Here is a 12,681-nt window from a genome sequence, read left to right as displayed (position 1 = left end):
TAAATGACATTACACCAGCATCAGTTTGAAGAGTCTTAAGGTACACAGCTGGGAAAATGCACTTATGTAAACATTGAGAGATACTTAGAACATTAAGTGGACCATTTACAAACTGAAAAGCCACATGTGAGGAAACAATATTGTCTAAACAAGATGGTGATTTTGTAGTATTATGATATATCTGTAAATGCATATTTTAGCACACAACTTATCCGATCTGCATTTCAGGTAATTCATAAAGATGATATTACTAAAACAATATATTTTTTGTGAGTCAACATCATAGTTGTTTGAAAGGGAAAACTATTCCTTCCTCTTGAGAAGAAAAAAAAAATGCAAAATGAAGAACATTTTTACCCAGTATTTTCTATAATACTGTTATATTAGATTTTTAAATATATTTAATCTTTCAATAGCATTTCAGCATTTCAAAAAAGATGGCATATATGAAAGTTAGGATGAAGCAAAGACAGTGGGCATTGATATCTCTTTGTTGAGCTAGTTGCAATATATACACATTATATTTATTACAGATGAGGTCATAAGTCTGAAGTATTCTTTTTCACATACATTTCTGTATAAGATGTTCCTATGAATTTCTTATATAGATAGGTCCTTATATGATATACAGGTTTATATTTTCCTGATGAATAATAATGGAATACTGCTTTGCTCCTTTTTTTTTTTTTTTTTTTTTTTTTTAAGAAACATATTTTTACAATTATGTATGTTCACTGTTGAAAGAAGCCACCGAGAGAAGCCGTTGAGGTACAGTTGTATATTACCACCGAGAGAAGCCGTTGAGGTACAGTTGTATATTTACCACCCTTAATGGTATTTATGGGTTGGAGCCACTGTGGTACAGCGGTAGCATTGTTGCCTCACAGCAAGAGGTTCTCCTGTTCGCTTCTCGGCTGGAGTGCATTCTGTGTGGAGTCTGCATGTCCTCCCCGCAGTCGAGTGGCCTGCAAAAGACATGCGTGAATGGGCGTGCCTTTGCTGAAGGTTGGGCATCAGGCTGGCAACTCGGCACCATAAAAATCGACTGCCAATTAGCGGACCGGAGTTCCGCTGTGGTGACCCCTAACCGGGAAAAGCTGAAAAGACAAACAACAACAATGGTATTTATGAGTCACTGTGTTCCATAAAGTTATTTATTGTTTTGATTTTTACTAAGAATAGTTTTCAGAAAGCCAGATCAGTTGTTCACTTAAATGCTTTCCTCCTTGTAAGAAGTACTTCTGCCTTATTTCAGTGTCGATTACCTGGAATTACTGTTTCTATGCTTCATGGAGATGATGTAATACCTTTCATTGGACTAGTGCATGTTTTACTCTACAACTAGGTTGCACTTTTAGAGTAACAGAATCCCTTCATCTGAATCATCAGGAGTTACTAAGTCATGAATGCTAGTTGCAGTACTTTAACACCACTTGTGTCTAACACATGAGGAAGAGAGCCCTTAATTTCATTTCCATTGCCTAAGAGACATTTTAAAACAATGTCAGTATTTGAAAAACACTCTGGGTGCTCAGTTGATTAGTTTAGGAGAATTAGGGCAATGCTTTACATTTGTTTCATAAAAGCATTTTACAAGGCATCTTATATCATATGGCAACAGAAGATTATACAGCTTCTCCCAACACATACAGTTTATGTCAAAAATTCAAAGCAAAGTTTGATAAACAAGTAAATTAAAGCAAAGGAAAAGTAATGCTTCTTACAAGTTTGCAAAAAAGGTGTTTGCTTCTTCAAGCTGTTCTTTGTACACCTCCCTAAGAAATAAATGAAAGAAAAACACATTATTAGATAAATTCAATGCTATTTCACACAGACACACACACACACACACACACACACACACACACACACACACACACACACACACACACACACACACACACACGCACACACACACACTATTGCATATACATTTAACCAATGGCTTTTAACAGAGTGGACACTTTATTTCACAAAACAATATGAATCAGGATTGTTTACATTGTTTTATGAAACAAAATGCCTGTTCTATTGAAAACCATTTATTTTTTCTTTTTTACATGTACAGTCACCATTAGGACTGACTGCCGTCTCTTATCTTTTGTTAAAATATGTAATGAGGCATGGAATAAACAAGTTTGCTGCAGTGTCATGTAGAATACTAAAGAGGTTTCTCCCTCACACCAGTACTCATTGCTGTGTTCAGTTCAAACATATTCACATTTTCAGTTTTATTATAGTGTTTCCCAAGCACTTTACAAATGTGCAACACACAATTTGAAATAAGCCAGTGTTAGAAAACTGCAAACTGATTTAACCAGAACCAATCTGTCTGCTGTGAAAGGATGCAGTAACATAAAAATAAATGAAGTTAAACAATAAAATAATAATTGCAAAAAATGCAAATCCAGTAAAATGGGTACAAATAATACTATTTAAAACTAGCATAATAACTGATAAAAGCCAACAAGTGACAAAAAACATCAACAAAGAAAAAATCACTGGCAACAATAACCACTTAATCATTCTTGAAAGAACAAGTACAGAATCAAACTCTTCTTTGATGACAGTTGCCTACAGCAGTGGAGAGTTAAAAATATCGTAGGAAGCATTGAAACAAGAATGAAGTGGACATAAATGTGGCTGTCAAGGTTCACTCCAAAGGGAGTGGTACATCAGCTGCCATAACTTTGGCCTGAGAGTGAGGCAGCAGGAAACCCACTACATGTTCCTGGAAATTACAGAATTTGAAAGAAGGGGAACAGCTGCATTCAGCAGAGTCATCCTCTTTGCCAGCAGTGTTAAATAGGCATGAACCAATCAGAACTCCAAAGCTTAATAAACAAGGAGATGGCTAGTCTGAAAGCTCCAAGCTCAAAAGATCTGACATATCAGCACTAAGGCCACTAAAGGAAATGATCCAGGTCAGTGGGGTTTTCAACTGGTGTCTTACTACTACATTGCATCTTAATCTTTGAAAATTAACTATAGGCCATGTTCAACACCATATTGAGTTTGAGGTCCCCATCCAGATCTGGGATGGTATCTCTGTAATATGGAAATACTGGCTTTTTAAATATGTCTAATCTCTCAATAGCATTATGTGTTACAGTCACTTTAAAAAGAAGTCTCAGAATTTGCAATATTACTTGATTTCACTGCTAAATACCTATTGCAAATTGTTTGCAAAGCTCCTGGCTGATAGGCTTTCTGGGGCTTCATACATTTCAATTCCTTTGGTCCAGTGTGGTCCTTCTACATGTCAGCAGACAATATCCGGAAGGCTCTCTAGTTACAAAGAGTAGACCAAGAAGAGGCACACATATTTGTCTTCTTGCTTGATGTTGAAAGGGCATTCAAATGTGTCACATGATCCTTCGTGTATAGATTTGCATGTTATAGTATTCAGTGACTCCTTTATACATATCCCAAGAAGCCTGTATGTTAATGCTAGAGACCAATTAAAGGTGAACTCTTATTTTTCTAACAGTTGCTATCTCTAGCAGAACTAGACAAAGTTGCCCTCTTTCCTTGTTGCCATTTGTCCTATACCTGGAGTCCCTGCCCAGCTTTTGAGGCTATCTTCATAAAGTGTTGTGGTAGTCTGTTGAAAAGAATAGAAGCTATTATTGTTCACAGGTGATCTTCTTATTTTGTTGTCTAAGTAGGAGGAGGATCTGGTAAAACTTTCTGATGCACTGTGAGAGTTTAGAGTGACTCCCTGATATCAGGCTAATAAGGACTAAACAACAATTTTGAGTATTACGTTTATCCAGACCCTCAAAACCGGAGAAAAAGTTTCCCGTTTCAGTGGGACTGAAATTTTCTCAGCTAGCTAGGAATCAACATTAGCGGAGAATTTTACCACTGTTTTAAAATATACATTGAAAACTTGGAATCGTAGTTACCACCTGAATATATATGCCTAGGAAATAAGTGGACTTGACTTCTGGCATGGCGGCTTTAATGGGTCAGCGCAGCAGTTCTCAGTAGCTCTCCCTTTTCTACCTGAAAATTATAGTATATTACTTGTTGAAGTCACCAAAGAAAAAGGAGGGTGATTTGTTACTGTTGTAGTATTATAATGGATTTAGTCAAGAGGATGTTTTCATTTGCTTCTAAGGGTAAAAGGTAAAACCTGGATAATTAGATGGATACTCACAAACATACCCCAGGACTTACTGACCTAATCATCTTGGAGAAAGAAGATATATCCTGAGGGTGGGTACTTTTATGGTAAAAATACAAAAGCCATGGGAAAGTTCTTAGGCTGAAACTGTAGGTGTTTGGTCAAACACCTGAACTAAAATTCATGTCTGTTCACGAGAGATGTATGACAGACGTGTGCAATCATTTATGTAATACAGATTTGTTGAAGTAAAATCCAGGAAAGAAGAACAAACAGGACTATCACAACCAGACCTACTGCAAGAAAAGAGGCTGTGAGCAATGTGGTCACCAAGAGCTGGTCAGAGTCTCCTCAAACTGTGTTCCCAAGCCAGAGTGCACCAAGAACTGAAAATCAGGTGTTCAGAGAAATCAGTCCTTTTAAATATTTCAGATATGGAAAACCACTGAAGAACCAGGAGAGCTGACCATGATACTAAAGACAGAAAAAGTAATTTATTTCATTTCTTGAAATGGCTCTTGACTACATACAAACAGTAATATTCTGATGTTACTATTTGTACTGCATTTGTCTGCCTTACTGTGCCCGTTAAATTGTATTATGTTGCTTTTTCACTGTTTGCAAAGCTTTTTTTTTGCTATTTCCACTGTTTGCAAAGTAATATTGCTACTTTTCACTGTTTGCAAAGCATTTGTTCTGTTTATTATGTTTTCCCTCCAGTGTTTTAAATAACTGATTTGTTTGCTGTTTAAAAGACTCTTTAGTGCCTCCTAGCTGATTTTTTTGTTTTGTTTTTGTTTTTTTTTTTTTTGTTTGTTTGTTTTGTTTTTTGCTGCTTAAAATATTATTTAGTGCCTCACTGCTGTTTAAAAATGTTTTTAGTGTTTCCCACCTAAATTAGTGTAGCTAGTAGCTGTAGCATAGTCCATATACAGGTTTTGCTGCATCTGGGTCTGTTTGTAGTGGCTGTTGTACTCTGAGCACATTTTCCAAGCCATCTTTGATTGGAAGGGACCCTTCCAATCCCTTAGGAAGGGATTTTATCAGAGAAGTATGCTGATTGGCAGGGCCGGTGTTACCATTTTGGGGGCCCCCAGCAAATGTAAATTTAGGGGCCCCTTGGACACTTACAGTCTGAGTATCATACACTCACTGCCACTCCTCTTAAGCAACCATTTAGTTCATGCTGCAGAGTTTTAACAATACACACAGACTGAACTGTAGCTACAACAGTTTTACATTATGACAGGTCAGTGCACCACACTATATTGGCCCATCTCACATGGGGAACATTTGCAGTGATGGGTATTTAGTTGGAATAATGATACATCACAGCAACCCTATGTAAGGGCTGCCTAGAACTGAAACAGAGCCCAAGACAAAGGACTCTGTGGCACCTCCCACTCCCTAGTGTTTCTCCCAGCCCACACGCACACATCCTTCAGTGCTCTCCCTGTTTTCTCACCATCCCAGGCTTCCCACACCATGCACATTATTCTCTTCTTCCCTTTCTTATACATTGCCTTACTCTTCATTTTTTTTTTCAAAAACTCATGGCTTTCTGTAGGTTCTGAAGTGCATTTTAAAGTTTGCTTGTTAATTTTACAACCTTTCTATTCACTGATGGGTTGAACAAAAATTATGATTAGGGGAAAAAAAGTTTAATGTTGCTTCTCATCTTAACTTTTCCTTGCATTCCTTCAATATACTTTGCCCGACCAAGTTAGCACAGTAATAAATGTGTAGGAAATAGCTATATTATGTCAGACAGCCCCTGCAAGCTATAGAGTTATAGATGCTCTAAGGTGCATTTTACAGCATTTTCCCAGACTTTTGATTCAGTGGTTGCCAAAACAAAAATCACAAATAAAAAAGAATTTCCGTCTTTAAAGGAGATATATCTTGTGTCAAAGGCTTAATGTTCAAAGTTGGCTGAATAGTAGCTTTAAATAAACTAAAACAAATATATAAATTATGTTGTATTTCTTTTATTATTACTACATACTTTTTATATACTTTTAACTTAAAATTCTTCCTCTACCTATATTTCAGAGTTGCTGTTAAGATATTTAATTTTTTGGATGAAATATTTTACATGCAAATATAAGTTATGCAACTATTCAATGATGTCTGCAAATGGACATGTACACACGCATGTATAAAAGCAGACAATCTCACATTTATACAGAAATATGGATACACACCCTCCCCCTCATTTATAACCACACACACACACACACACACACACACACACACACACACACACACACACACACACACACATATGCTTAGGGTTCATAGATATCTAAACAATAGCAGCTAAAAGAAACACATAACCTGATTTGCAACACACACACAAACTTGCCCAGTAATTACAGCCACTTTCTTGACTGCGTACACCTCAGATGCCATATTGTGATCAAATGAATGTGCTCACTCCTTTACTCATGCATGCACACGCGCACGCACACACACACACACACGCACACACACAAACACACACACACAGCAATTACAGCCACTTTGACTGTGTACATCTCAGCTGTCATATTGTGATCTAATGAATGAATAAATTTATTAACAACAGTAGTGTGCATACAGTGCACCCCCCCCCCCCCCACACACACACACACATACACACCATTCTAACTGTGGCTATTTCTGCATTTATTCTCATTGATCATGTTTATTTTATTCATTTTAAGAGCCATGCAAGGTGAATGAAAATGATAGGTCCGTGTAACTGCTCCTGCAGTTGATTTTGTTTATTTATTTATTTTTTAATTCTTTACTCTATTTATGCTCAATAAATGCAGCCAGAAATGCATTTCATGAGTGTAACTAAGATGGTGGCGACTTTTTTTTTGTCCAAGCTTTGTGGCAGTTTGGTACATTATCATGAAGTATCTCCTTAGAAATAATGAGAAGTGATTTGAATTGAAGGAAAAGGTCTAATGGTCAGTTGTAAAATGCAGATTTATGAACAAGGATCATACCAGCAAGTAACAAGTAATTTGAGAAATTGGGGGAATCTTAGACATAACATGGCCAGTAGTTATCTTTATAAGATGAAATAAATAAATCTGTATCCTTTCTCCCCTGTTGCTTTAAATGAAGGAAAGCAAAAACAAAGATAATGTTTTAAGAATGGATTCATGACAGAATACAAAAGTGTCTAGAGACAGAAATAAAATATATCAATATTATTATGAAAGATTGCATTCAGAGCAACTTAACTGTTTTTGTGGACTGGTGCTATGAAGTACAGAAATTTCTACATGAAGAGCAGTAGATACCCCAGCTGGCTATCAGACTACAGCAGAACTTGTCTCTACCCATAACATGGCATGAAATGCAAGTGTCTATTAAGCCTACTAGGAAGACTAAAGCCACTGGGTTAGATGGTATCCCAGCAGAAGTATATCATGAGCTAAATCAGAAACTGTAGCCAGTCCAATTGGAACTGTTTCAAGATAGACAATAAGAAATAATACAGATCTGTCATCTGTGCTGCCTATTTTCAATGCTTTCCCAAAGCGGGGGGGAAATGCAGCTAGGATTACAATTTACTATCCCTTTTCAGTATTGAATGTAAATGTCAAAAATTACACCCACATTTTAACCACAAGATTGCATTACTTTCCTGCAATAATTTCTAATATTCCAGCATGATTTGTCCCAGGGGAAAAAATAACGCAGCTTGTTCAAACCTTGGTAACTGTAATGTTGGCCCAGTAATTAGAGAAAGGTACTGCAATGGCCTCTGATTGTATTAGATTGGGGTACTTCTGGAGGGTTAAAGGTACTTTTCAGATCTAAAACAAAATTATGGATGCTGTGGTAATTCAGCATAGAAATACAAGACCTGTGGTGGCAACTAACAAATTGCCACAGGCTTTTCCTCTTTAAAAAGAAAGTAAGCTGTGTTCACCATTCCCTCCTTTTACTTTTAATTGAGCTTACAACCAAGCCCTTAAACTGTGTTTTACAAAAGGAAGACTGTACTTGGGGTTGGCATTGCGGTGGGATGGAGATCACCTGTTTATTTTTCACCAATGATTGTTTTACTAGGGATAATAAAGCAGATGTAGAGAAGATTTATGGCTTTGCTGTTGTTAAATTCAGGGAAGGCAGCATTATACCATGTTGACAAGGCAACACTAATTCCAAAAGGAAGATGCCCACTTAAATGCTTTACTTAAAGTAAAAACCAACCCATATACTAATCCTCTTGACAGATTTCTTCTTTATATTTTCATTTACTTTGTAGTTTGGAAGATGATGGACTTTTATTAGCAGGAAGAGTTAAAATATAGGAGATATATTTTGTGTCCTTAATGTATTACATTCTGAGACGTATTACAGGTAAGAGCTTGGCTATTCAGTTTGTAAAGGTTAGTAATAGCGTGCTTGTTTGAATGTAAGGAAAAGACTGCTAGTGAAGATTTTCTGCTTCAGCCAGAGAAAGATTTTTTTGGTTGTCCAGATTTTCCAAGTCAAGTAGAGACCTTCTTCATATGTTTAGTTTGGGTAAGTTTTTGTTATGCTTATGATTAGGAGTCTAAATATGGTATGAAAGGCATTTGCTGGGGTCACTACAGCAGAGGCTTGTTTTAAATACTGCCCAGGAGGTCTTCAGAAAGGTAAGATGGGCTGATTATACTAACACAGAGCCAAGATATACTATTATGGGGCATCCTTTAGTAAAAACTAGGGGTAGTGAAATGTGCTGGAAAACTGAGATGACACAGATATAAAAACACCTAAAGATGTGACTGTGGAAATTCAGGGGAAGCTGGTTTGGCATCCTTTGTTTATCTTGCAACAAAACTGAAGTTGCCAGCAAGACTTCTCTGTAAATATTTTCAGATTAGAGATAGTATGCAGTTAAAGTGGAATGGCTGGCAACTCTTCAAAATAAAGTCACCCCACTTCTTTTATACTGAAAAACAAAAACTCAACTTGAAGGAAGTTAGGGTACTTTATTGGTGCAAGCTTCTGAATAGTAAAGGGATTGATTTCATTGTAAACTAGATAATATGCTAGGTTTAGAAATGTCAGTTTTAGATAACTAATTATTACAGAAAGTTAACTTTATGTCATTGTACAGCCTTCTTAAATGGGTCTATATTATAACTGCGAAAACCTCACATACATGAATACGGAAACGTCGACACATATTGAGTGAACCGCGAAAAACACTGAACGTCCTGAACCACGAAATTTAAAATGTCGAATCGGCATAGTTGGCCAACCCCACCACCCGCTACATACTACCTACCCAAACAAAATAAATAATTCACATACATACACTTAACAAAGCCCTACTTCTAACCCTAAACTAAAGCTTAAGTATATTACTATGTATGGACTTACCTTAACCCGCACCCTAACCCTAAGGTCCGTAACTATTGCACAACTACGTTAAGGAGCTATACCCAAACAAAATAAATAATCCACATACATACACTTAACAAAACCCTACTTCTAACCCTAAACTAAAGCTTACATATATTATTATGTATGCACTTACCTTAACCCGCACCCTAACCCTAATGTCCGTAACTATTGCACGCTTACCTTAAGGAGCTATACCAGAGAAGGGCCAACTATGACGATTCGACATTTCGAATTTTGCACTTCAAGACGTCCTGTGTTTTCACGGTTCGCTCAATATGTGTCGACGTTTCCATATTTGCGCAACTGCGGTTTTGCAGTTGTAATAGGTAACCTTCTTAAACCATATACTTATTACATGGAAAGAGAGATTTTATTTGTTCTGGGCAGATGTTTGGTACTTAAGCATGGTATGAATACAGGCTAACTATAGAATGCATTTGCTGATTTCATTTCAACTGAGAACATATCACATATATCTTTTCTATGTCTATCTGATAGGACTATATGGATAGCACTGTGGGAGGTGGGGTCATCCCCATCTTGAAAGTTCGTCTCCCTACCGAGAGTAATTTTTGGTGTGATCGCTTTCTTGAAATGCCCTATTCACAAAGAGCATGTTTTACTGATTTATCTGAAAAGCTGTTATAGCAAAATCTTTAACTGCTTCTTACTGCAAGGACATCGAGAATCGGGACCTTAAGTTGTTCATTTGGACATTTCCAGATATCAGAAACCACTACTGTATGAGCTATGCAATTCTGTTTAGTGATAGAAACTTCTAGTGTTAAATAATATGCTAGGTTAAAGAGACTGTACTGGAACTGTGGGACAGAAAATTTTTAAGTAAAAATTGTACATTGGAATTTTGATGTGCCTGTGTTTGGGTTTGAGTTATTGTAATTATACATTTATAAAGCTCATCATGGAATAAACAAACATCTTTTCATTTTGTTGTACGAGTCACTCTGGCTTGCTCATTCAAATTGTTTTTCATGGAACATAACACACAGGAAGCCTATAAGTTTATTGTGCATTTGACCAGAAATTTTTAAAAACACTTTCTTCTGTAGCTTTTTCACACAGTGACAAATGACATTTACCCAGTCCTAGCTCATGCAATCCTACAAAACCATAACAAAAACATACAGACACACACAAACACATGCATGCATGCACAGTATTGCCAATCAAGCAATGCTATAGTGATGCTCATACCAACCTGCAGTCATAATTCAGTAAGGCTTTTTAAAGCAAATGTCAAATCTGGCATCTCACTCTGCCTATCACATCCTAGTCCAATAAGCTCTCTGACGACTGATTCCCAACTACATTGTTTTATACACACTCATACACACTTTAAAGGCAGTTGACTCAGGATTGCTTCCCTGTTAAAAAAATGACAACTTGTTTGCCTGGATGCTGCAGCCAATCAGATCCCTTGCTTCACTGAAGCAGACCTGACTGAGTGCAGCTTATTGACAAATCAAAAGGAAAAAAAAAAACATGGAAAAAAGTTTGGGATAGCGAGGTGCTGAGGAACATATGGACAATAACAGAATGCAGCGGATTCAAATTTTGTAAATATTTTGTTCCACTTTTTAAATGTTTTTATGAGTTGAATGAACAGAGGATATGGAGAAACCTGTGGCTGCTACATGGAGGTCCTTGTTTGCAGGGAGATAATTGGGGGCCCCCTGCGGCTCCAGGTACCGCTGGTACCTAACGTCGGCTTTGCTGATTGGAACCTGTATGGTGAAGGATGATTGGTCTAGGGCTCATAGTAAGCACACTCATTGGTTCTTTTGAGTTTTTAATTTTTTTTTAAAGTTTTTATCTTCTGGTATTTAAACCTCACATTTAAGCAGGCTTCTGCTTGTTTGCATGTCGCTCAGCACCGCCCACTGCCGTGCAATTGTGTGTCATAGCCAGATAGATCATTTTGACAATTTTTCCCTTAGATATAGCTATAGTACATTAGTGTAGTCCTCATCTTTATCACATTTCTGGTCTAAGAAGTATTGCTAGTGAGCTGTGACCTATTAAACCACCAGCCAAAAACCCCATCAGAAATACCCATCTACAGACCACCTCCTAGGTCAGTCCTGAAATCACCCCCTTTGTGATAACAGTTCTTCAAATGTAGTATTATGAACATTTGGACTACCCTTGTTTCTCCTGCCAATCTTGTTGATTTAGATCATCTGAGACAGTATAGCAACTGTCTCATGTACACTGACAACTTTCTATTAATAACTCACTGTAGTAAAGAGTGCAAGAGTTGTATCTACATCAAGAATCTTGAATCCCTGCTCTATCACACTCAAAACAGTAACACAGAAGAGATTGTTAAAAACCCACAGGAATCACATCTTGAGAGGCTTTTGGAAGGGGATTTATCTGGGCAGCTAAGCAGGGATTCAGAAATATTAGATCCAAGGACTGGTTGCAACTCCCTGCTACCTAATTACACCTGGTGTCATACCAATAAGTCAGGATGATGACCTATGGAAGGTAGCAGCGGAGAGGATTATTCCTGCTTTCAGATCAGTCCTCTTGTAAGGGAAGAGGAGTTTTACTACTTGATGTGGCCCCTTGTAATTATAAGTAGTACATAAGTTTAATTTTATCTGGACAGTCAGTTACAAGTGTAAACTCTTCCGGCATCTGCAGAAGAATGGGAAAACTTCCAAATACTCATTAAAAATAAAATAAAAATAAAACTTCCTTGAAGGCGTAAAGACCCCTAAACCTATCCAGAGAGGTCTAATTGCTGGGGTTTGTAGACAACTGAAAAACAAAGAAGTAGATTTTATGAGCCCATGTAGAACCAGAATCAATATCCTACTGCCCCCTAAAGATGTCTCAGAGATGTTTTTGACCACAAGAGTTAAGACCATATCCACAGAGCAGAGGTTTACTGCCTGGTATTGCTTTCTCAGATTATTATACAATGTGCCATCAGTCAGAAGTATTCTCAGATATGCAACATGGAAACCAAAGCTGTACAAGAGCTGTAGATGAGCAGGAGTTGGTTCCCAAGAGCTTATGTCTGAGACTGCCCTATGATTTACTCTTTCTTTTTGCATATAATCCCCTTTCTGAAGTAGCTTTGGCCACAAAACAAACCAACAAAAATAAATCAATTAGCAGGG

This window comes from Protopterus annectens, chromosome 13.part0 (genome assembly GCF_019279795.1).
Source record: "Protopterus annectens isolate FY-2018-M chromosome 13.part0, PAN1.0, whole genome shotgun sequence".
Lineage (NCBI taxonomy): Eukaryota > Metazoa > Chordata > Ceratodontiformes > Protopteridae > Protopterus > Protopterus annectens.
The sequence above is the reverse complement of the archived record's forward strand: the minus strand, read 5'-3'. Positions refer to the sequence as shown.